This window comes from Elephantulus edwardii, unplaced genomic scaffold, assembly GCF_000299155.1.
Source record: "Elephantulus edwardii isolate Elephantulus edwardi_28Jun2011 unplaced genomic scaffold, EleEdw1.0 scaffold00210, whole genome shotgun sequence".
NCBI classification, from domain to species: Eukaryota; Metazoa; Chordata; class Mammalia; order Macroscelidea; family Macroscelididae; genus Elephantulus; species Elephantulus edwardii.
The window spans coordinates 3012520-3039106 of NW_006399960.1; positions in this window are offsets into that span (position 1 = coordinate 3012520).

Consider the following 26587-nt stretch of genomic DNA (forward strand, 5'->3'; position numbering starts at 1 on the left):
GATATTTATTTTATCAGAGATTAATATGGCTACTCCTGCTTTTTTCTGGTTGCCATTTGCTTGGTATATTTTCCCCCACCCTTTTATTTTTAGCCTGTCTTTATCTTCATTTTTCAGGTGTGTGTCTTGTAGACAACATATTGATGGATTTTGGTTTTTTATCCAATCTGCTACTCTCTTTCTCTTCATCGGTGCATTTAAACCATTCACATTCACATTCAGTGTGACTATTGAAAGTCTAGGTTTTATTGCTATCATTGTGTTCAGTTCTTTTTGGTGTTGTTGCTAGTTACTTTGGAACATGGAGCTTTCTGTGGTATGTCTCTAAGAAGGACATCTCTGAGTCTCTCCTGCAGTGCTCGTCCTGTTTTTACAAACTCTCTTAGGTTTTGCTTTTCTGAGAATATCTTGATCTCGCCGTCATATTTGATGGATAATTTTGCTGGGTACAGTATTCTTGGTTGACAGTCGTGTTCTTTGAGTGTTTGATATATGTCCTTCCATTCCCTTCTTGCCTGCATGGTTTCTGCTGAGAAATCGGCACTTAATCTTATCTGTTCTCCCTTATAGGTTACTCTTTGTTTCTCCCTTGCTGCTTTCAGGATTCTGTCCTTATCCTTGGTTCTGGTTTTCTTGATGTTGAGATTTAATCCATATTGAAGGCTGTGACTTCCATATATTATCTTCTCTTAGTCTATTTCCTTATTATACTGTGAGTTCCCTGAGGGTAGAGTCCACATCTCTTGACCTTGACTCAAGTGGCCCCAGTGAAGGTAAAGATTTTTATCATGGTGGCAATATTTGAATGCAAGTTTTTTTATATGTTACATTGTTCAGAGCTACTGTACTTTGGGTCACTATGGATCATAGGTGACTCAACGGCACATAACAATAACAAAAGCAACACCACCAGCTTTTTTTGTCTATAAAGTAGGAAAACTTGTTTCTATGTTTTTGCTGCTTATTTGTTTTCTTGTCTTTCATGCTAATATACTTGGAAAGTAGTAAGAAAGACAAGGACATACAGAAAATTATATAAAATCTGCTTCACTGCAGCAAAGGCTACTACATCCACTTAAATATCTTAAATATTTCCCTTCTTAATAAAGAAGCTTCTTTTTGTTCAGTGTTGTTGTGTGTCATCAAGTCAAAACTCAGAGCTCATCTATCAGCCTATGAGCTGGAGCTACTTTATTCTGAACAGTATGTCATGCACCCTGTCCTCCCTGTGTTGCATTGGCAGGTGGACGATATGCAGATGACACAACCTTGTTTGCTGAAACTGAAAAAGACCAGAAGCACTTGCTGCAAAAGGTCAAGGACTGTAGTCTTCAATATGGATTGAAGCGCAACATCAAGAAGACAAAGATTCTCACACTGGGTCATTTGGCAGCACCACGATAGCTGAAGAAGAGATTGAGGTTGTTAACAGTCACAGCTTGCTTAGCAAGCTACCAGCAGTCAGGAAATCAAAAGGCGAATTACATTGGGAAGATCTGCTGTCATGGACCTCTCCAGAGTGCTGAAAAGCAACAATGTCAGTTTAGATACAAAGATGCACCTAATCCAGGCATGGTCTTCTCAATTACTTGTTATGCTTCAGAGAGTTTGATAATGACTAAAGATGACAGAAAAACAATAAATGCCTTCGAGTTGTGGTACTGGAGAAGAGCCTTGGACTGCCAAGAAAACAAAGAGGTCTGTCTTAGAGAGGGTGAAACCAAGTCTTTCCTTGGAGGCAAAGATTTTGAAGCTCTGTTTGACTTATTTTGGGCAAATGATCAGGAGAGACCGGTCCTTGGAGAAGAACATCATGCTTGGAAGGGTGGATGGGCAGCACAGGAGAGGAAGATCCTGGATGAGATGGATTGATACAGTAACTGGGGAAGTGGGGGTTGGTGTGTCAGAATTAGTGAGACTGGCTCAGGACAGGGAAGGATTCACAGGTGTTGTACATAGGGTTGCTATACATCGTAGGTGACTCAATGGCACATAACAACAATAACATACTATGACAGGTTTGGAAGTAGGAGTGGCATCCACTTCCTAAATAACATGCCTCCGGAGACTCTGTGAACTTTGATAAATGTCCATAGCTGTAGAGGGGCTTCAGGCCTTTTGTTCACAGGGTCGCTATAAGACATGCTCAACTTGAAGGCAATCAACAATAACCAGTTAATTTCCATGCTATTCCCTTCCACACAGATATTGCCTCTCCCAATGCACATTGTTGCTGTTGCCATGTGCCGCAGAGTCAAAGCCAACCTGTGGTTGTCCCTACAGTGGGGTTTCAGAGGCAGTTAATCACACAGGTGGAGACTGCCCATCTTTCTCCCATGGAGCACCTGGTGGTTTGAACTGCATGCCTTTGGGATTGTAGTGCAGATTCTTATCACCAGGCCCCAGAACTCCCTGGTATTATTAAACAAAAAAATATTTTACCAACATTAAAACTCTATATTTAAAAAGAAAATATATTTTTACCAACATTAAAATGTGTTCTAATTGCTGTCAAGGCCAAACTGATTCATAGCTGACCCTCCATTGGGTTTCTGAGACTGTAAAGCCATGAGAGGAGATTGACCATCTTTCAGCAGGGGATTCAAACTAACAGAGAGGTACAGTCTCCATTTCTGAGCTACATAATAGCAAAAGTAGCAGACAATTCTTAGCTGACACTTCCTTCAGGGATTACCTCTGTTGAAGAGACAGCCTTTCCTGGATGATAGGCTGCAAAGACTGATGAACATGGAGAATAAATATTTGGCCCCTTCACCACCATTTTTGTAGATATTGAAGCTACCCAAGCTCCAGAGCTCCAGCGCTCCCAATGAAATTGGCTGAGACCTTCACTAAGATTGTATCTCAGGTCAGCTTCTCTGTCTTACCAGTGACGCCTTTTTCCTACCCCTTCCCTATGTGGTGATCCTATGAGCATATCCTAATAAGCTCCTTACAGGCTAATCGCTATTTAAGAAGTTCAAGAAAGCCAACCAGTGATAGCCGCTTAAAGAGCAAGACTCAATAAACATATACCATTTGACCTCTGGCCTTCCCCTTGTGCTTATCTGGCAAACAGAAGATATACAGATGGTAGAGCAGTCATCTTGTTATTATGGAACAAGGAAAGTAAGGAAGAGAGCCAAACACTAAGATTAGCCAAATGAAAGGAAGAAGAAGCCTCTGTCTCCAGTGGCATTGCAGGGCCACGATGAAGACCTGGACTACCCTGTACCATGAATTATAAAACAAAACTTGGCCAAGCTACTGTTAGATGCAATAAAATCTACCTCAAGCTAAAAAAGTCACTGGAGCACCAGAAAAACAATTATGAGACCTCTTTTTTTGGAACATGAAAATCTCAAAGAGTTTATTGTCTTGAAAAAAATAAGATGAAGTTTAGAACTGGGTCACTTGACCTTTCTCTTCTTATTTTCTCCCAGTTCAGAGTACTTGCATTTTTTGATAGCCAACAGTCTTTCAGATTTGGAACACATTTGAGTCTTAACACGATATTCTTTGTAATTCAACAATTTCCAAAATATTTGCTTGGTCTGTCCAACATAACCACTGTGCTCCCTACCAAAAAGTCGCTTTCCCTGAGCATACAGAAAGTCTTGGCCCTTCTTGCATGAAACCTTTTAAAAGAATGTTCTCCTCATTCGGTCAACAAATAGTCAATAAGCCCTTACCTACTATTAGTTCCAGGTTTATGCTAGACATTTTGGCAATAATATTAAACAAGACAGACAAGGCTCCTGTTCTCATAGCTTAGATTCACACCAAAGGAGACAGATAAAAACATAAACAAGGTGTGCTATGGAATACGAAGGAAATAATCATTGTTCTGTTCTAATGCATAACTTAAGGAGTCTTGGTAATGCATTCATTGAGATCACTGTTAACTGATAGGATGGAAGTTTGAAACCATCAGCCACTCTGAGATCTGTTCCTGTAAAGATTGCTGTTGTTATGTCAAGTCAGAACTGATTCATAGCTGACTTTCCAGTGGGTGTTCAAAGGATGTAAATTACGCAGAAGGAGACTGTCCATCTCTTTTCAGAAGAGCAGATGGTGGAATCAAATCATGTGCCTGTAAGTTGGCAGCACAGCTCTTTACCCACTAGGTCACCAGGGCTGTCTAAAAGATCACAACCTACAAGCCCCTATGGGGCAAATTCACTGTGTTCTATACAATCACTCAGAGTCAAGATCTACTACACAACACATAAAGAATAACAGAGGCATTCTCCTTCTGAAAATGTGGTCAGAGAAAGGCTGCATAAGTAAGATAATCTTGATAAATTAAAAGAACTGAATGGTATGAAAACTGAGAGATGAGGAATGTAAAAGCTCTGGAGAGAAAAAAGGTGAGATGGGGTGGATGTGGAATAGAGAGGAAAATGTGGCTAGATCCTAATGAGTGTAAAGGGCAATGGAAGGAGTTGGGCACTGGATTAAATCAGGCATTACAGAGCAGGGCAGGTGTGTACACTATTGTATAATTTAATTAGGAGATGAGTCTAGCAAAGACATGAGACATTATTGCAAGTTGCTTTGTGAAGGATCACTTTGGCTGCCTTAAAGAAAGGACTGTAAGGTCAAAAGGCAAACATCAATAAATTAAAAAACACAAATAACACAAAGCATCTTCTCAGACCACAATGCTACAAAATTAGAAATTAGCAACAAGAGGATAAAGGAGGAAAAAACCCCATATATTTCGAAGCTGAACAACACCTTGCTTGAACATGAGTGGGTACTAGAAGAAACAAAAAATGAAATTAAAAAGTTTCTTGAAAAAAATGACAATGAAAACACCATTTACCAATACCTCTGGGAAAAAGCCAAAGCAGTAATCACAGGTCAATTAATAGCAATAAGCAAACACATCAAAAGGCAGGAAAAAATGACCACTGACCCTCTAACCCAACATTTCCAACAAAATGAAAACAAAGTAAGAAAACTCGACACCCTCTAAAACAATGAAATTATAACTATTAGAGCAGAAATAAATAGAAAATTGAAAAACAGAACCATCTTGGAGAAGGTCAGTACAATCAACAAACCACTAGCAAAACTAATAAAAGAAAAGAAGGAAAAGACACAAATAATCTGAAGAAGAGATGAAATGGGCAGCAACACAACAGAACCAACTAAAATAAAAAAGCTTACATTGTAATATTATAAAAAACTATACTCAAACAAATATAAAAACCTAGGCGAAATGGGCAAATACTTAGAAATTCACAACCTACCTAAACTGACACAAGTCAAAATTGAACATCTGAACAGACCCATTTAAAAAGAAGAAATTGAAAAGGTAATAAAACAACTTCCAGCCAAAAAAAACTCTGAACCAGATGGTTTAAAAAGTGAATTTTATCAAACATTCAGAGAAGAACTGTCACCAATGCTACATAAACTATTTCAGAAAATAAAAAAGGATGGAATTCTCCCAGACTCATTCTATGAAGCAAACATATCCTTGATATCAAAGCCAGGTAAAGACACCACCAAAATAGAAAATGATAAGTTAATATCTCTCATGCACACAGATGCAAAAATACTGAATAAAATCCTGGCAAACAGAATCCAACAATATATATTAAAAAAATTCACAATGACCAAGTGGGATGTGTAACAGACATGCAAGGATGGTTCAATATAAGGGAAAAAAAATGTCATTAATAAAAACAACAAGAACAAGAACCACAAGATTCTCTCAGTTGATGCAGAAAAAGCCTTTGAGAAAATCCAACACCCATTCCTGATTAAAAAAAAAAACAACCCAGTAAAATAGGATTAGAGGGGAATTTCTTCAACATAGTAAAAAGTATTTACACAAACCTGAGAGCCAACAAGGTTCTCAATGGTGAGAGATTAAAGGCATCCCCCTTGAGAACAAGAAATAGACAAGGATGCCCACTATCACGTCACTTATTCAATATTGTATTGGAAGTCTTAGTGATAGCAATAAGACAAGAGAAGAAAATAAGAGGTATATAAACTGACAAAGAGGAGGTAAAATTATCTCTATATGCAGATGATATGATAGTATACTTAGAAAACCCTAAAGATTCAGCCAGAAAACTACTGGACATATTTGAAGAATTCAGCAAAGTGGCAGGATACAAAATCACCATACAAAAATCAGTTGAATTTCTCTACAGTGACAAAGAGAAAACAGAGCTGGAGCTAAGAAAAACAATACACTTCACAATAGCTAATCACAAGATTAAATACTTGGGAGTAAATCTAACCAGAAGCATAAAGGATCTATTCAAAGAAAATTACAAAACATTACTACAAGAAACAAAAAGAGACCTGGAGAAATGGTAGAATATCCCTTGCTCGTGGATAGGAAGACTCAATATTGTGAAAATGACAGTACTACCAAAGGCAATTTACGTGTTCAATGCAATCCCAATAAAAATACCAATTCCGTTCTTCAACAAGATGTAAAAGGCAATCTCCAATTTCATTTGGAATGAGAAGAGGCCCCAAATAAGCATAGCACTCTTTAAAAAGAGAAACAAGGTAGGAGGCATCTCACTCCCTGATTTCAAATTCTACTGCACTGTCGTGGTGGTCAAGACAGTGTGGTACTGTTACAATAACAGACACATAGATCAATGGAATAGAATTGAGAATCCAGAAATCAGCCCACCTACCTATGTTCAACTGATTTTTGACAAGGAGATGAAATCAATTAAGTGGGGAAAGGACAGCCTTTTAAACAAATGATGTTGGCAAAATTGGGAAACTATCTGCAGAAAACTCAAGCAAGATCCACACTTCACTCCATATACAAAAACCAACTCAAAGTGGATCAAGGACCTAGGACTAAAACCAACGACTATAAACTTCATCAGAGAAAAGCTTGGAAGAACTCTAGAAGCCCTAATCCACAACATAAACAGTTTTCCAAGCATCCTGAAAAACCTACAACCAGGAGAGGATAAAATAGATGAATGGGACCTTCTAAGAATCAAATCCCTTAATGCACATCCAAAAACTTCTCCAACAGGGTAAAAAGGGAAGTCCTAAACTGGGAAAAATATTTGGTAATGACATACCTTATAAGGGACTTATAGCTAGAATTTATAAAATACTCTAGTACCACAACAAGATAAACAATCCAGTTGAAAAACAGGCACAAGATATGAACAGACACTTCACCAAAGAAGACATTCAGATGGAGAACACATGAAGAAATGTTAAAAATCCCTAGTTAGAAGAGAGATTCAAATCAAAACAACTATGTAATATCATCTCACCCTAGTAAGAACAGCAAAATTTAACAGAACAGCAAACAACAAATACTGGCGAGGTTGCGGAGAATCTGGAACCCTTATTCACTGTTTGTGGGAGTGTAAAATGGTGCAACCGCTATGGAAAGCATTATGGCGCTTTCTCACCAAGTTGGCAACAGAAATACCATTTGACCCAGCAGTTCCACTACTGGGAATATTCTCTAAAGAAACCATAACTGCTACCCAAGCAGATATAGGCACACCTAAGTTTATTGCTGCTTTGTTCACAACAGCAAAGAGTTGGAAACAACCCAAGTACCCATCAACAAATAGAGAAACTCTGAAAGACATTATGCTGAGTAAAACATGTCAGTCACAAAAGGACAAATACTGCATAATGCCATTGTTGCAAAGCAGACTGACATTGGAGTTGGGAGGAAACTAAGAGGGGATAAATAATCTATACTGCATTGAAACAGATGAGGGAGAGTACTGTTTAGGAGTTTAGGAGGAATGTATAATTAGGAATTATTGTCATGACAAGAGTCTTGAATGACACCTGCATAGTGGAGTGGACTGGAGGTGGGGGGGAGGTTTATAACAATGAAATATTTTTTTTTTTTACTTGTCAAAGAGAAAAGCAAACTCGGGGTGAAGGGTGAGCAGGGAGGAAAATGTGCAACAATGAATGAATGGAAATTTTTTTAAAAAAAATAATCTACTATAAAGTGGCAAGAGTAATAGGGAGTGGGCATTTAAGAGGCCAAGTGAGACCAAATAGAAGGTGGTGGCAGTGGAAGTAGAGAAAGAGCATGGGAGATTTTAAAATAAACTCAGTAGCCATTACTTATGGACTAAGTGTAGGGAATAGAGAGGATTATTCAAGGAGGGGCCTTAGAATTTATTTTTATTTCAGTGATTGGAAGAGAGTGATTCTATTAAGTAAGATAACAAACACTTAAGAGGAGCACATACACAGGAGAATCATGAGTTCTAGTCTTTTTAAAAAAACCCATTAAAAAGCTCAGTTTGAGATGTTTATTAGAAATTCAAGGAGAGATATTAACTAATATGAGTATCATAAAACTGTACCATTCAGCTCTCCTGCTGCAGGAAGCATAATTGATTGATGGTCCCAGTTGCTGCACTTGATCCAAAGGTCACATGTCCACAGGTTGCTCCCAGACAAGTGTGTATAATGAGCACACTGCAAGAATATGAGACTCCTCTGACGGACGACTTTAGCTGAAGCACTCTTCATCAAAGTAGTCGAACCTTTTGGGAAGCGTACTTCAGACATACATTCTTTCTACCAAATTATCCATCCTTCTCCCTCTTCTTCCACAGGTACAATCTGAAGCTTCCTGCCTTCTCCAGTTTTCCGACTGTTTTACTTCACAATGGTTTCTCTCACATGTCAAGTCACATCTTTTTTGTTGTTGTTTTTGTGTACTATAGAGTTGGAACTGAACCATAGCTGACCTTCTGAGGGTTTTCAGAGGCAGTTAATCACAACGGTGGACATTGCTCATCATTCTCCCGTGGAACAGCTGGTGGCCTCGAACTCAATGCCCTTGAGACTGCAGTGCAACTTCTTGCCACTAGGCTTTTCTCAGAGGAATTAAAATAATCAAGGCAAGCAGATGTACACATGCATCTAGAATTTAGAGGGGAAATCTGAGCTCGAGTGATAAATCTTGAATATAGATGGCTCAATATTTGAAGTCATGAGACTGGGTGACACTCTTTGAGGTATATGGATGTAGATAAAGAGATGACATGGGAGGATGATAGTGGACAAGGAACAATTTTTTTTGTCATGAAATACAAGGGAGGGGAGTGTTTTAGGAGGTTGAGAGACTGTGTCCAATGCTTCTAAGAGAATCAGCAAAATGAGACGAATGTCCCTTTGATTTTATAACTTAGAAGCATAGAAATCAGAGTAGATAGATTCATTGGTTTAGTTGGAAGGGCAGAAGTCCTATGTTTATATTTTCTGAACAAAGAATAAGATGAGGCTAAGGCCTGTGAGTAAGAAATGAAGAAAATGTAGAGTGTCTCTAGAATAGGGTCTGTATGAAGGAGGCCTGCTAACCAAAAGTGCAGTGCTTTGAATAAGCCAATTGCTCTGAAGGATAAAGATAGGCAATTCTCTACTACTGAGATTTATATAGCCTTGGAAATACTATGGAAGGTTATTATGAGTCAGAACTGACTCCACAGCAGTGGATTTGGAGTTTGAGGGTTTAATGGAAAAGGGAGGCAATACCTCAGAAATAAAAGACTTCATCTGGACATAGGACTTAAAAAATCTATCTCCTGTCTCTGTTTTCCTTGACAGTAGCTTCATTTGAACGCAGTCTCTCCCCACAGAGAAAGATGTGCCAGGCTTGTTACCTGCAGTGTTCTTTGAGTCTAGATCAACCTGTGATCCAGCTTCGTTATCTCTTAACCCACTCCCTCACCCTAAGCAAGCACAAACATATTCTGCCAGCCTTTTCTTCTTGTTTCATCTTCTAATTAATTGAGGTTCACTTCAGCATGCAGCAGAACCAATTTAAAGAATTTATTCTATCAGGCTGTCCCTGAGACACAGAATGCAGTTAACTCATTGAGACTTCAGATTGGCTGGCTGCAGAAGATACTGTGATGAAAAATCATAATGTGATTTTACCTCTGAAAACCATAATGTGACTTGACCTCTTGACCTCTGACAAAAAAAGATAACCCCTGGGTGATCTGGTGGTGCCTTTGGAGACAGTGGGCTCCATTTATTTTTTTAAAATAGCTGTGGTTTTAAGTCAAGACAATTTACTCTAAGCTTCTCCCTGTACGTAACTCCATGCTGAAAGGTAAAGCCATAGCAGTGATTGGGATGGGTGAATCATGTTTGATTTAATAAAATCATAGAGTAGAATCACCCCAGAACAAAATAATGTATCTGTCAATTAATAAGCTGTGGACTCCTTTCCTCTTGCCTAGCAAAGGATGAGATTGAGCCCTCTTGTAATGTGGACTCCTTGCGCTGCCAAATGGATACATGGTTTGAATTCACCAGCTGTTCCGCAGAAGGATCTTCTCCCATGTAATACCACCTCTGAAAACCCACTGGAGAGGCAGGTACGAGTCATTTCCAACTTAATGGTACACAATAACAACTAGAATGAGGATATCCAGACATCCTAGCTATAGGAATCTTATCATTACAAAACACTTAGCCTGTAGTAGCACTCAGTAAATAGGCTTCCAGTATTTGACAATCTGACACACAGCCATTGATTGTGTTCTATTAACACAAAAATGAGAAGGGCATTGGAATTGGTCTCTCCACTGGCTAGGATCTGACCATGTTCCTAGACTGGGACATTCTGCCTTGCTTCCACAGAATGATGTGTTCAGATTTTTATTCAGGGTCATGAGTGAAACATGGCATTGTCAAACAGTTCCCTGACATAGAAAGTCTGTGTGAGCTCCAACAACAGGCAGGAAGTCGGGATGCCATCCCAGCTCTTGTTCTCAGTGCGTCTGTCCTGGCCTCCTGAAACTAGAACAGCACCAGCCAAGGCCGCCATTTTGGCTCTCTGTTTTGGCAAAGAACATCAACACATTTTTCTATGTAGAATCAGAATGTCAGCACTGGAAGGAATCTTAAAGATCCATCCAGTTCAGTGTTTCTCAATACAAACTACACTGAGAAGAAGCAAGTTCTCTAAATTCCCCACCATGGATTAATTAAAACTGCATAGTTGTGCTGTATTTGTATGAAATTCTTCAATAAACAGTGGAAATCTGTTTAAACCCTTTCTCATTCATTTCTTTTATTACTTCAGTAAAACATTAGTTCACATTAATGACATTTTACTTTAAGATGAATTTCATAGATTTTTCAGATGTAAAGGTTTTCAATGGTTGCAAATAACTGCGGTCTAGAAAAATTTATTCTGGACGATTGCCAGGTTGAGTTTCTGGAGACCTGGATTCTATTTCAATGTCCTCTATGAAAAGAGGCAACCTGAGATCACAGAGCTAAGACTGAAACTTGTGTCTCTTGACACTAGTCCAATAATTTTCTGTTCTCCTGGGCTCACTCACAATGAAAATTAATAATCAATCAATCTACAAATGGATTTCATGTCAGTAAGGCTCAACAATCCACCTCAGCAGAGAACAATTTGTATCCACCACCCAGGAGAATTCACAGTCGACTTTTCCAGCTTATTGACTACTCTGGTACCCCATTTTCAGCATCAGGTGAAAGAGAAGCTAGGATACATTCCAATATAACAACGACTACAAAAAAAAAATCTGCCTAATCTGTTTAAGAGCCATGAGTTCACCTACTATGGTCTGGAGGTGGATAGTTACAGAGTTGATTCAGCAGCTTAGCACAGCCAACGAAGACCCAGCTAAACAAAGACCCTTTCCACCAATAACCAATCCTCAGTCTACAGCTTTCTTCTTCAGGTTTGTGACTTCGTGGTCTCCAAATGGCTGCTACAGCCCAAGGCATCAGCTTCATCTGCCAGCATCCAAAGCAGGAAAGAAGGAAAGGCTAGAAGTCCTTGAACTCCCATAGCTCTCTATCTTGTCTGAGAGTTAATATTTACCAGTATCCCTCCATCAAAGATTCTCTTACAGCTCATTGGTCAAACTGGCTCAAAAGGTACTATTAGGGGTAAAAAAGAGAATTGCTGTAATTGCCTTGGTTTAATCATATAATCTATCTTGTGTGTCTGAGCATATTTGCACTGATAAACCAAAGTTCCGTCTGCAAAGCAAGCAAAGAGGAGATAGCATGTGTCTAAATGATCATCAGCATCTGCCTCACATACCTACCCCCATACACACTGACACAAGAAAAGGAGAAGGAGTCCCACAGGAAGAAAGAACCTTGAGTTGATGCCCAGCTTCCTTGCAGCCTTGTGAAGCAATAACTACTTACTTTGTTTCTAAAAATAAAGCAACCTCATCACATAACAACAGATCCCTGGTGATACAGCGGTTAAGCACTTGACTGCTATCAAGAGGCAAGCCGTTTGAACCCACTCAGTCACTCCATGGGAGAGGAATGTTGCAGCCTGCTTCTCTGTTGTTGTGGTGTACCATCGAGTCGGAACCGACCCATAGCTGACTTTCCGGTAGGTTTCCAGAGGCAGTTAATCACATGGGAAGAGACTGCCCATCCTTCTCCCATGGCTGCTGGTGGCCTCCAACTGCATGCCTTCGGGATTATGGCGCAGCTTCTTGCCACTAGGCCACCATATGTCTGGATGGACTGTTGTTGCTATTGTTGTTTGCTGTTGAGTTGCTTGAGAATCATAGTGACCCTATGTACAACAGCTCTGAAACCTGCTCTATCCCGTGCCAATTTTCCTCTCTCTGACACACCCACCCTCATTAACCCAGTCACTCAGTCAATCCATCTCATCTAGGGTCTTCCTCTCTTGCACTGTCCCTCCACGCTCCCAAGCATAATGTCCCTCTCCAAGAACTGGTACCTTCTTGCAACATATCCAAAGTATGTCAGATGGAGCTACAGAATCCTTGCCCCCAGGGACCAGGCTGGTCTCACTCTCTCGAGGATGAATCTGTTTGTTCTCCTGGCAGTCCATGGCATATTCAATACTCTTCTCCAGCACCACAGCTCAAAGGCACCAAGCATCTGTCATTGTCCAGCTCTCTGATGCACCTTCTTCTCCAGACTGGCATCACTGCTCTTCAGTACTCTGGAGCTGTCCCTGACAGCAGACTTTCCCAATGCAATTCATCTCTTGATTTCCTGGCTGCTGGTACCAAGAGTTTTGATTGTGGAACCAAGCAAACTGAAGCTGTCAACAATCTCAGTATCTTCACCTCTGATCATAATGCTGCCAATTGGCCCAGTGGTGACCAGAAGGCAATTTTTTTTTATTTTATTATTTTTGTGTGAGTGTACTGTCAAATCAGATCTGACTGGTACAGGAGGGGATTGTCCCTCCTTTCCCAGCAGAGCATCTGGTGGATTTGAACCGTGCACCTCTGGGATTGTAGTTGCAGATCCTTACCACTAGGCCACCTGAGCTCCCCTCAGAAGGCAATTTGTATGTGTATGTGTGAGTTTTAGGAAAACAAACGGATTTGTCTTGGAGAGGATTAAACCAAGCTACTCCTTGGAGGCAAGGATTCTGGGGCTTCGTCTGACATACTTTGGACATGTTGCCAGGAGGGACGGGTCCTTGGAGAGGGACATCATGCTTGGGAGGGTTGAGGGACAACGTAGGAGGGGAAGACCCTCTATGAGATGGATTGATTCGGTGACTGGGGTAATAGGGATGGGTGTGTCAGAGGCGGTGCAGTTGGCGCAGGATAGAGCAGGGTTTAGGGCTGTTGTGCATGGGGTCGCTATGAGTCGGAAACGACTCGACGGCACATAACAACAACAACAACAAGCACATCTTTAATCTACAGCAGTTAGTGTGTGAATATAAAGACCTATCACTCCAAAGGTAGTGTCTATTGAGGTCATGTTGCAGTTCCCTCTCTAGGCTCCTAGAAACTTCCTCCTTATATGCCTCTTGGTTTTCTGACAGTGCCTTTGAGCCTTCAGAAAGGAGGTCTAATAAAGTGCTAAAACCTCCCTGTGTTGCCTCGCTGAACCTTACTCCTAAGAGTCTTCTTAAGTGTACGCTGGTCTTCTGAGAGGTCCTGGTGTCAAAGGAGCTCTAGTGGCATAGTCCATAGGGAGTTGCACTGCTAACCCGAAGGCAATGATAGTTCTCTGATGACTCGATTCCATCAACTCCTTAGGGAAAAATATGAGCAATCTGTTATGCAAATTACAGCCTTGGAAACCTGATGGAAGGTCAGCTATGAGCCAATTGAGAAAGAAGAAAGAAAGGAAAGAAAGACAGAAAGACAGAAAGACAGAAAGACAGAAAGACAGAAAGAAAGAAAGAAAGAAAGAAAGAAAGAAAGAAAGAAAGAAAGAAAGAAAGAAAGAAAGAAAGAAAGAAAAGAACGTCAGAGAAAGGATCCCTGGTGATGTAGTTTTTTTCATGTAGCTCCATGAAAAAAAAGAAGGGCAGCCTCCTTAAAAAAAAATATTTAAAGCTTGGAAACTCAGTGGAAGGCCACTATGAGTTGAACTCAACTTGACAGTAGTGGGTAGGTTTTGTTCTTTTATGCCAAAGGAATCCCTGGGCGACAGTTGAGCAAGTGCTACTGGTCTAAAGGCTGGTGGTTTGAATCCACTCAGAGGTGCCTCAGAAGAAAAAAAAAAATTGAGATCTGCTTCTGAAAGGTCATAGCCTTCACAACATTGTCACAATGAGTTGGAATCTACATAGCTGCTATCTTGTAGATTCAACAGTCAGAGACAGTGGTATCGTGCATAACAAGGTAAATGACACTGCTACTCAAGGGGCAAAGTACTCTGCAGATGACAGAGATTCTTTTCTAAAAAACAACTAGTGATGTTTGAAATATGGACTCGAGGAGGAGCGAAAAACTCAAGGCTCTCCTGTAGCCTAAGTCACTCCTTTTGCCCTGGCCAAGCAAGCAACTTTCAGTTCCATGTGGCCTCTGATGTAGCCGCTCTGTTCCAGGTCATTGTTGTCCACCAGCTTTAGCCTTCAGTTGTCACCTCAGGAAGTTCTAAAGCCATTGTGTACAGCAGTTGGTTCCAGACAAATGTGTGGCACTTTGCAACATAGTTTCAACCAACATCCTCAGAAGCACCTTTAAACAAGTCCATCCTGCCTCCAGGCCTCAGAAAGGGAAACCTGCCAGAGTGTACATGCACAAGTACCCGAAGCTTTATATTCTCACCGCATGCATCTTAGGTGACTCAGTGTTGTCATCATGCTTCCAGTTCTCTGGAGTGGATGTCCCTGAGGTTGTTCAGCATGAGAGCACATCCATGTTGTTTTGCGATTCTCTTCAGTTTCTCTGAAGATGCATCTGTTTCCTTCTCCAGACTGGGAGGTTGGGGCTCTTTGAGCAGGAAACCAGTACCTCACCCATCTGTGTGGCTCTGGTGCCTGGTCCAGTGTTGCCTCTCAGAAGGACCTCCGTTCAATCAATGACAAGTGAGCACACAAACCATACGGGAGGATAGAGCTCCTCCAACATAGTGAGGTTGAGAAGGGGAGTGAGACAATTGCAGCCTCTGCTTTCTGGCAGAAGCCCCACAGAGATGTGCTGTGATTCCCAGTCACACCACACTTTGGAGTACATGCTGGGTATCCCTGGAGTGCCTTGAATTTGAGATACCCTAGTGGCCAGGGCCATTTCCGGTCTTGGATTGGCATCTCTCAGTAGAGAACACTCGGTGAATTTCACTTTGTGCTGCTATCCCCCTCTCCACTAACAACATGAGTGTCCTTATTAAAGCCACACGCAACCCCCCAGTCTCTTGTTCAGTTTGATTTACTCAAGGAAACAGAAGTCCACTATCACTGTGGGGCTTTTACCAGAGAACAGAAGACTGTAATTGTCCCATCTCTTTCTCAACCCTGACTTAAGTGCAGGGAAGTTTGATCTTCCCTTCTTGCCTGTACATTCCTGGATCGTTTTTCATCATCCTTCTGTCTGGCATATTCATTCATTCATTCATTCATTCATTCATTCATTCATATTCTCTCTCTCTCTCTCTTTCATTTTAAGAACAACAACAAGAAGCTTGTTGATGGTCAATTCTGACTCCTAGTGATTTCTAGGGAACTCTGATGGTCTAGTAGTAAGAAGCTACACTGCAATCCTGAAGGCAAAAAGTTCAAATCCATCAGCTGTTCTGTAGAAGGATGGGCAATCTCCTTCCATGTGATTGACTGCCTGTGAAAACCTGCCAGAGGATTCAGCTATGGGTCAGTTTTGACTCAATGGTACACAGCAGTGGCCTTATAGCCACTCATGGCAAGCCCCTGATTCATATGGTCTTTTTGGCTATAACCTTTATGGAATCACAATGTCAGGCTTTTCTTCCACTGGGTGGATTAGAACTGTCAGCCTTCAGGTTAATTTAGTTGAGGGCAAACTACTCATGCCAGCCAGGGGCCTTTATAAAGAATGAAAAAACAGGAAAAACCCACTAGCTGTAATTAAAATTAAGTAGCCTGTGTATGCAGCAAGTCTTTAGAAGAAGTTGCCATGGGCAGGAGAGGTGTTTGGGATCTTCTATGCATTGGGAGATGGAGCTCTGGTGGTCTACTATAAGAAGCTGCACTGCAATCCCAAAGGCATGTGGTCCAAATCCAGTAGGTGTTCCATGGGAGACAGATGGGCAATCTCCTCCTGTGCGATTACCTGCCTCTGATACCCCCCTGGAGGCTCAGCAAGGGTTGGGTCTGACTGCAGCACATGGCAACAGCAACAATGTGCAATGGGAGAGGCACTATCTGTGTGGGAGGGAGATAGCATGGGAGATGAGCTGGGGCACCTGCCACATGGCTGTCCGATGGATGGGCTCTGACCCTGTATGTGTGTGACTGCCTGGGCTGGTTGTGTGCATTCATGCTGAAACATTGCCTATCCTCCCTTAAGCAACCCCCCCCCCCGTTCAAGACCATCAGGATGCAGAGGCACACACACACACACACACACACACACACACACACACACACATGATTAACTTCCCCATTGTGCTCATGTGCTCCTGAAAGACAAGCCATGCAGGTTCAGACTAAGAACTTGGAGAAAGCTGAGGGCACAGCCATAAGGAAGTGGTCAGGAGCCAAAGGGTCATTGTGAGAGCAAGCTTTAATGTGCCTCAGCTTCCTCAGCTCTGTCTTTTAATCTATTTCCTTGCACATTCTATTTCCTTTCACCTGTTTTGTAAGAATACCATAAACTTGTTCAATGCTTGGCACTGTTCCAATTGCTTTTCTTTTATTAATTTATGTAATATTCACAGTAATCCTATAAACTAACCTCTTTGCTGCCAAGCCAATTCTGATTCAGAGCAACCCTATCTGGTATGGTAGAACTGCCCTATATGGCTTTCAGGCACAAAAGTGAAGGGAACAAAGGTATGGTTATTTCAAGTGATGTACTTAGGGGTGCAAGAGGTGATGTTGGAGAGTAGACGTTTGCCATGCTAAGGGGTTTGACATTTTGTTCTGACAGCTACAAAAAGCCTGGAATGGTGTTAGGAGGAGTGGTGTACGATCAGCTATAGATTTAATAAGCTGATTTACAGCTGACTGTATAAACAAAATACAGTTCAAAAACATGGAATTACTGTTGTTCATAGGAGCCATTCAGGTGACTACAAGTCACAGTGACCTTATGAACAACAGATCTGAACTATGCTTCATTTTGTACCATTTTTATGACCTGTGATGTGTTCAAGCACATCGTTACAGTCACTAGGTTAATCCATCTTATTAAAGGTCTTGCTCTATTTCTTTGACCTTCCACCCTTCCAAACATGATGGGACTGGTCCCTCCATGTCCAAAGTATGTGAGAAGAAGTTTTACCATTGTTTCCTCCAAGGAACATTCCAGTTGCATTTTCTCCAAGATATGTTGGTTCTGCTGGCAGTTCATGGTATACTTAATACTCTTCTCCAACCTCACAATTCAAAGGCACAGATTCTTCTTCCATCATCTTTATTCATTGCCCAACTGTAAGATGCATTGGAAGCAACTGCAAATATGGTGGTTTATATCAGGCACACAGTCTTTAAATTGATGTCCTATCTTCTTAGCACTTCAGAGAGACCTTGACAGCAGATTTTACCAATGTCTTTTGATTTCTTGTATGGGTATTGATTGTGGATCCAAGTGAAATGAGATTGTTAACAACTTCAATTTTTCTCCATCTCATGATGTTGCCTATTGGCTTAGTGATGAGGATCTTTGTTTTCTCGATGTTGAGATGTAATCCACATTGATGGCTGTAGTCATCTTCTTCAGGTAATCCACCAAGTCTTCTTCACTTTCTGCAAGTAAGATTACAACAACTTACAGGTTGTTGATGAATTTTCCCACAGTCCTGATGCCACATTCTTTTTCATACAGACCAGCTTCTCAAATTATTTGCTCTACATACAGATTGTACTCATATGGAAAAAACGATACAATCCTTATTCACACCTTTCCTAATTTTAAAGCATGCAGTGTCTCCCTGTTTTACTTGTACAATCAGTTCTTGCTTCATGTAAAAGTTTTGTACAATTAAGTACAATTAAGTGTTCTGGGATTTCCACGCTGTTCAATGTTATCCACAGTTTTATATACTCTATGGTCCAATGTATTTTCATAGTCAATAGAACATTTACAAACATCTTTCCAGTATTCTCTGCTTTTTGCCAAGATCCATCTGATACCAACAATGATGACCCTTATTCCAAGGTCTCTTATGGATTCAGCTTGAATTTCTGGCAGTTCCTTGACAATATACCGTTCCAGGTGTTTTTTAATAATTTTCAGCAAGATTTTATTTACATATGATATTAGTGAAATTTTTACCAGGCCACAAGAGAGAAATGAAATAATGATGCATGCCACAACATAGTTAAACCTTAAAAACACGAGGTTGAATGAAATAAGTCCATTATAAGATGACAAATATTGTATAATCTCATTTGCATGAATTACCTAGCACAGATATAGGGAGATAAAATTTTAATAGTGGTTATCAGGGGTGTGAAAAAGGGAGGATGGGCATACTCATTGTTTAGGGAGCCTTGAACTTCTGTTTAGGGGATGGAAACTCTGGCAAAGGATACTGGTGATGGTTGTAGAACATATATACCATATAAGAATTTCAAGAATGGCTGACATATTAATATCAACTGAAACTTGGAGGTTATACTGCTGATACCTTACGACATCCTTAGACCTTTGTCTGCTCAGGTGGGAACAGCTCTATCCTAACTAGCCCCTGTGTCAGCCCATAGCATCAACTGAGATTTGGGTGCCACACTCCTGGGACCTTGCCATTTTTCTAGGCCTTTCCCCTGAGCAAAATATCATAGGCAGCACTCCTGGGACTTTGTCTACCACTAGGTAAAGTCATCTCTTCCATTAAACTACAGGACAAGACAGAGAAGTGATCCACCATAGTTGAGCAAATAGAGATCCCAGAAAACAGAGATCCTCAAAGGACAGCAAGATGGAAACCTTGCCACAGGAAACAGGGAACAGCTGCCCATAGGTGACCAGTAGGGAAGATTGCCACTGGGAAACTGAACCAGGGAAACATTTAAAGTCTGCAACTCTATCAATAGCATCATAAAGATAAGGAGCTGACAACAACCTATGTAGACAGTAGACACAACAGAAACTGTCTCACACATACCAAGAAGAACTTCACATAATGATAAGGAAGCAGTTGGCAGGTTCTAAAAATATGAAAAAACAAAACAAGCCTCATATAAAAGCATATCAGACCACAGACCCAGTGAATATCCCAAAGACAGAGAGGCAGAAGAAACACATTTATGTTTAATTAAAGGAATTAGAACTGAAAATGTTACAAATGAAAGGGGGGAAAGATTTAAAACCATAAATAAAGAGGTACAGGAATTTTTTTAAATCATCACAAGACAGAGTGCAACCAACACAGTACTGGACACAATAGAAATACATGAAAATGCAATCCATAATGTTGAGACCAAAATGGTAGAGCTTGTCAGCATGCTGAAAGGACAAAAAAGGGCAGAATAGAAGAGATGAGGAAGAGAATCACTGACAAGAACCTCAATGGGAACTTACTATAAGAAAAAAAAAAAGGGAGAACACAGAAGGAAGATGAACAAAAGAAATCATGGGAGAATATCAAATGGAACAGCATATGTGATTTTTTTCTAATAGAGTGAAAAAAGCCTACAGACTCTGAGAAAACATTCGTCAATGACATTTCAGACAAGGGTGTCATAACCAAAGCTTACAAACTGATTGCTACAGGGCCTCCACAAGAAAATTACTGATAACCCAATCACAAAATGGGCATAGGATGTGAAAAGATTCTCCAACAAAAGAAAACATCCAGATGGCCAACATACATGTAAAGAAATGCTCAAAATCACTGGCAAACAGAGAGATGCAAATCAAAACAATGAGATACCACCTCACCCCAATAGCAGTAACAAAGTTTGACAGGACAGCAAGTAATTAATGTTGAAGAGGATGTGGGGAGAGTGGAACTCTCATGCATTCCTGGTAGGTTTGTAAAATGATACAACCACTCTATAAGGCAGTTTGTCCTACCCACTAGGCCACCGAAGCTCCTTTTCATTTGTTGTTAGTTACTAGCAAATTGATTCCCACTCAGGGCAACCCCACATTTACAGAGTAGAACTGTGGGCCCCAGGTTGTTTGTTCAAGGCTGGGAACTTTCAGGAGCAGAGTGCCAGGTCTGTCTTCTGTGGCACCCCTGGGTGGTGCAGACTGCCACTTGGCCCCGAAAGTTCTGGGACTGGAGAATTCCTCAAGTCGCCTGTCAGTAATGGCCATCACCTCAACAGACTGGTAGCCAAGGGCTTTCACTGCCCTGCTTTGTAGGCTCCTCCCTCCAAAGCTTCCCAGAACCCCTGCCTTTATGGCTGCCCCAGATCTGCACTCAGGAGCTGCTGCCTTGATTCACCATTACACTGGGCTAGAGGCTATGTGTCTAGTGGACAAGGCCCTGTGCACTCCCCTGGCCTTATTCTAGTCTCTGATGGTCTGCATTAAACAGAAGCCCCCTCAAGTGGAGATGCACAACAGCAAAACTGACTCTGCTACTTATCTTCCAACTTTATTTGGGCAGAACAGGTTCCCCCTCTAGTCTTGGCAGGTGGTCCTGGATGTCATGCCCCTTTGGTAAGAAGAGAACATGGAAAGGTCATAAACAAAGACTTGTAGTATATTTTGTATTTCTTTTAAAAATGCATACACTTTACATTTAAAAAGACAGTTTGGTGTTTCCTAAAAAACCTGAACATAGAAATTTCATAGGACCCAGCTATTCTGGTGCTTGAATATACCCAAGGAAATCAGAACAGAGGCATGAACCGAGATCTGTACACCTATGTTCACAGCAACTTTATTCACAGTAACAAGAAAATGGAAACAGCTTGAATGCCCATCAATAAACCAATGAGTGGAGAAATTGTGGTACAGTCACACAATGGAATACTATGCAGAACTAAGGAACAATGATTTCACAAAATATTATTTAACATGAAAGATTCTAGACTGCATTATACTGTGTGAAATAACTCAATCTCATAAGGACAAATACTGCATGTGACCATTATTGTAAATAAAGAAGGATAACTGAGCAAAGTGTATCTAACTGTTCAAAAGGGGAAAGGGAGAAGCAGGTGGAAAGGGAGGAAAGAGGGCAATAACTAGGATAGCAAGGGTTGCTAGGCAGATGGGCTTGAGGAATGGAAGGGATTCAACGGGGACTTGAAAAGATGGGGTGACAATAAACATACATGAACAGTAAATAATTCTATAAAATATGGTGCACACAAATGATTGCATAAATTATAATGTGTATGCATGAAACAATGCTCATATGAACATTTGTATGCAAACTAATAAAAAAATATTAAAAAACCCACAATGGCATACATGAACAATACTAAATGGGTAAATGGTGGCATTTCTACAGTGAAAAAGTAAAAAGGTGGTCTCAGCAATTCCATGGATTGAAAAGGTTCTGAATGGAGGCTGGGAGGACTGTTAGGAAGTTTTTTCAGCATCCCTGGTGAGAGATGATGAGAGCTTGAATGAAGACAGTAGGAAGGCAGAGAGGAAGGGGCTGAAGGGCTACTAAGGAAGTAGAAGCTATGTGACACAGTGACAGATAAGATGAAGGGGAGTGCAGGGTGAGATCATCTTGGTCCATCAAATTAAAAACATCTCCTAGGGTGTTTGGAGAGAAGAGTTCTGAGTTCCCTTGAGTACCACACAGTGATCTAAATTTGCCATCTCACATGTATGTGATTGATATACATACTTCTGAGTAAGTAAGAAACAGTGTAATTTAGTGGACACAGTGCACACAGCCAATACCCTTCAGCGCACTGCGGAGGTCATCTTTGCAAATTCTGGTATGTGTCTATGGTCTATTATATCTCTGGCTAAGCCTGTTTTCTGCTATTGGTGCGTGTTTGACACATGTAGGAACTTGCCAAAAGGGTCATAGAATTAACACACTAGGCATGATTCCCCACTATGTGTTGCACACAGTTTCTCAGAGAAGCCCGAGCAGAGCTGAGCTCAAATTATCCACAGCACTATTCCAATTATTAGCACCCTGTTTGTCAGCTCTCCTCTCCTCTCTGTCTCACTTTCTTAATTTTCTCACTTTCCTGGAATAATTTTCCAAATAAATTACTTGAACCTAAATCCTAGCCTCATGATCTGCTTTTGGAAAAAATGGACAGTGTTTAAGAGCATGGACTCTGGAGTTCCTGAATTTGATTACCAGTTATATCTTTATTTCTCTGTGGCTGAGTATTTTAAAAGGTTTTCCTAGACCATTGGCTTCGACTTTCATCACATGGCTGGGTGGAACCATGCTAATGATGTGAATAAAGTGAATAGAACCGTTAGGGTGGGAACATGCAAACAGGGTATTGAGATTGCTAATGAGGTCTTCTGTAAGTTTTGTCATCCTGCTAGGCTCAAATTAGGTAAGTTCAGTGACAGGAAAATGGGAATGTTGCTATGAAAATAAAGAAATGGGGAGACCAGCACACATCCATTTGAACCCAAGATTCCTGCTTGAGTCACGCTGGGACCTAGACAAGAGAGCAGTGGCAGCAACAGAGAACCAGAGACTGTCTTGAGACAGAGTTGAACAGGGATTGCCACCTACAGAGCCAGTTGATCAAACTTAATAGAGGATTATAAGGAAAGATGGTGTAATTGGCAGGACTAAGACAGCTTTTTTTCTTTTACTTTTTTTGTTTTTAAACAAAACCAAACCAAACCACTGTCCTGACTAGAGAATCACATCTTCTTTCCGTTAATTTTTCTGATAAATTCCACAAATGTGAGCATGGTCTCTGGGTTCTGTGTGGTCATTCAACAAATCAGCAGACTCAGTAGTAGAGAAACAAGAGCCTTATTAAGAATGAGTGGTTCCAGTAATAGGTACAGCAACACAAAGGCTTGCCTGGCCCCATGGGAATCAGTGTTATGCCGTTATTGTGGATGTGGAGTTACTGGAACTCATACATAGCCACTCCCCTTTGGACTAACCTCCCCTGACTCCCGCCTTTAAGTAAACTTCGTATAACTTCTCTGTGCCTTACTTTCAGTTATCTGTAAAATGGAAATGACCTGTCTGATAAGGTTGTTCTAAATATTAAATGAGTGAATAAATGTAAGGTACTTGTGATATTTACAGGTTGGTTTTTAGTGGTTTATTATCATGACTATTAATCCATTTGTCTCAACCAAATGCATTTCACAACATAATATTATGATGCTTAAAAACTGCCAAGCTTAATGACGAGAAGGATTCACCAATAACTCTTGTCAAACTCTATTGTCACTTGATCTTTACTTCACATAATGGGATATTTAGTCAGGGGAAACAAACCCAACTAGATATTTCAAGCAGAGGGAACTTAAGACTGAGCCCAGGTTACCCAGGTATTGTAAGACTGACAGAGGTAAAAGAAACAAATTAATCAAAAGATTAGAAACTGCAGGCAGCAGCTACCACTCTTGAGTCTAGGAGAACAAAAAGAAGGAGATACTTACCAATGGCTAAAGGAGAGGGAGGGGCCATCATTTCAGGAACTGAGACCTTGGAGGAATGAACATGTCCATTTCCAGAGATGTCAATGATAGAAAACAGAGAAAGATAAAAAGGAGACAACGTCGTTTCCTACTTCTTGCCTTCTCTAATGTCCTACTAGTGCATCTTTTTAGTAGAGTATAACAGGGAGTGAACTTGCAAAAAATCATGGGTAATAAACACTGCAGAGCCTCAACTTCAGCATTACAGAACGCAATAAGGAAGAGATGGTCTCAGGATTAAAACATGCCAGAAAATTCCCAGCATGCCTATCTTACCTTCTCCATGTTTGGAGTTTTCTCACCTATGCTTCCATTGACCTCTGTTTCTTCAGTACAATTTTGGAATCCTTTTTGAATCCAAGGGAAAATTTTCCTATCTCTCTTCCTGAAAAGACCTCATCTCCCATTTGTAGAATCTGCCCTCTCTCTGAACCTGTCCTTCTGATGTGTGGTTTTGGACCAAAGCCCCAGAAAGTCAGAATTTGTGTTTCCAATATATAGTAGCTGCCTGTCACAGACAGAATGCCAGAATAAAGCTTCTAGCCTGTGTTCTTTGATCTTAAGACAAAATTAATATCCTGTCTTAAGCCAAAGGGTAGTTGAAGAAGTTGTATGGCCCTTTGATCTATGTCCTTTAAGGTTAATATTCTTATCTTCAAGGCCAGAATGATAGAAATCTCCCCTGGCTCTGAAACGCAATCATTCTTATATATTCCTTAATAGAGGATAAACAAGATACTTGTTCCAGATAACAAACTCAATTCAGGCCAATTCGAGTGCCAACTATGTAGTTGTTGTTGTATACCATAGAATCAGAACCTACCCATAGCTGACCCTCTGATGGGTTTTCCCCATCCTTCTCCCGGAGAGCAGCTGGTGGATTTGAACCACATGTCTTTGGGATTGCTGTGCAGCTTCTTGCCCCTGGGCCCCCAGAGCTCTCTCATATACAGCATATTTTAGATACTGCATAGAAGAAAGCCCCAGGCTTCCGAGAATGTTCAAATTACATACCAATGACTGATTAATCATAACAGTAATAATTCAGACTAAGATTGATATAATATTTAGCATTTCTCATACGTAAAATGATCTTTTTTAAATCATTCTATAAAATAAGCAATATCAACATATTTCAAAGAAGAAAGCAAAGTTCAGAAAGGTAAGGTGACCTGCTCAAAGTCATACTATGGATGAATTTCTAGGTCTGAATACAAAGGCTATCTCTTTGTATTCTACCCCAGAGAATAGGAATACGCATACAAATGAATTACAGCCAAAAATAGGGTACAGGCAGAGGTCAACAGAGACAACTCTAAGAGGGTAAGATTTGGGTTTCTTTCTGAAGGATGGAGAAGATTTGGAAAACAAGAAAGTAGAAAGTGAGCTTTGTAGTGATATTTAACAGATGGGGAAAGATGTCAGAGATCTTGAAACTCTTTAATACATGACAAAATTGAGACCCACTGAATTGAACAGATTTCCATAAGGATCTTGACCTAGTCAAAGGTATACTTGAGCCCTAGCTCAGAGTTTCTAGTCTCAAATAATTCTTTGCTCACTCCTATCTCTGTTTGAGGCCCTGAACACTAATGTATGAAGACCAGATGAGCTTTGGGAGGATATAAAGAATACATGAAGACTCATGAAGAATGCAAAAGGTCCTTGCAAAGAAAGAGGAGGAAAAGACTGAGATGAGGTCAGAAGAGACTCTGAGTATTGCACTAGAGAATCACAATCAACACTCTTGACACAAGTGTCCAAGAAATCAAAAGATGAATGGCATTAGTTAAATCAGCTGTCAGATTAGCACTCCAGAGTGCTAAAAAGCAACGATGCCTGTCTGGAGACTAAAATTCACCTGATTCAGGTCATGGTCTTCTCAACTACTTGCTGTTCATCAGAGAGCTGGAAAATGAATAAGGATGATAGAAGAAAAAAAAATCAATGCCATTGAATTGTGGTTCTGAAAAAGAGTTTTTAATATACCATGTACTGCCAAGAGAACTAACAGATCTGTCCTGGAGAGGGTGAAACCAGGTTGTTCCTTGGAGGCAAGAATTTTGAAGCTCCATCTCACATACTTTGGACAAGTAGCCACGAGGGATCAGTCTTTGGAGAAGGACATCATGCTTGGAAGGGTGGAGGAATAATGCAGGAAAGAAGCATCCTGAATGACATGAATCGACACAGTAACTAGGACAATGGGGTTAGGTGTGCCAGAGACAGTGAGATTGACTCAGAATAGGGTAGACTTCAGAGCTGTTATACATAGGGTCACTATGAGTTGCAGATGACTCAACGACACATAACAATAATAACAACAATCTCTTGGTCAATCGAATAGAACCAATTTCTATTTTGCAAGAAATATCAATGTTGTCATAACTCCACAATTCTGGTTATGCCATTGTTGTTGTTGTTGTTATGTGCCATCGAGTCGTTTCCGACTCATAGCGACCCTATGCACAACAGCTCTAAACCCTGCTCTATCCTGCGACAACCGCACCGCCACTGACACACCCATCCCTATTACCCCAGTCACCGAATCAATCCATCTCATAGAGGGTCTTCCCCTCCTACGTTGTCCCTCAACCCTCCCA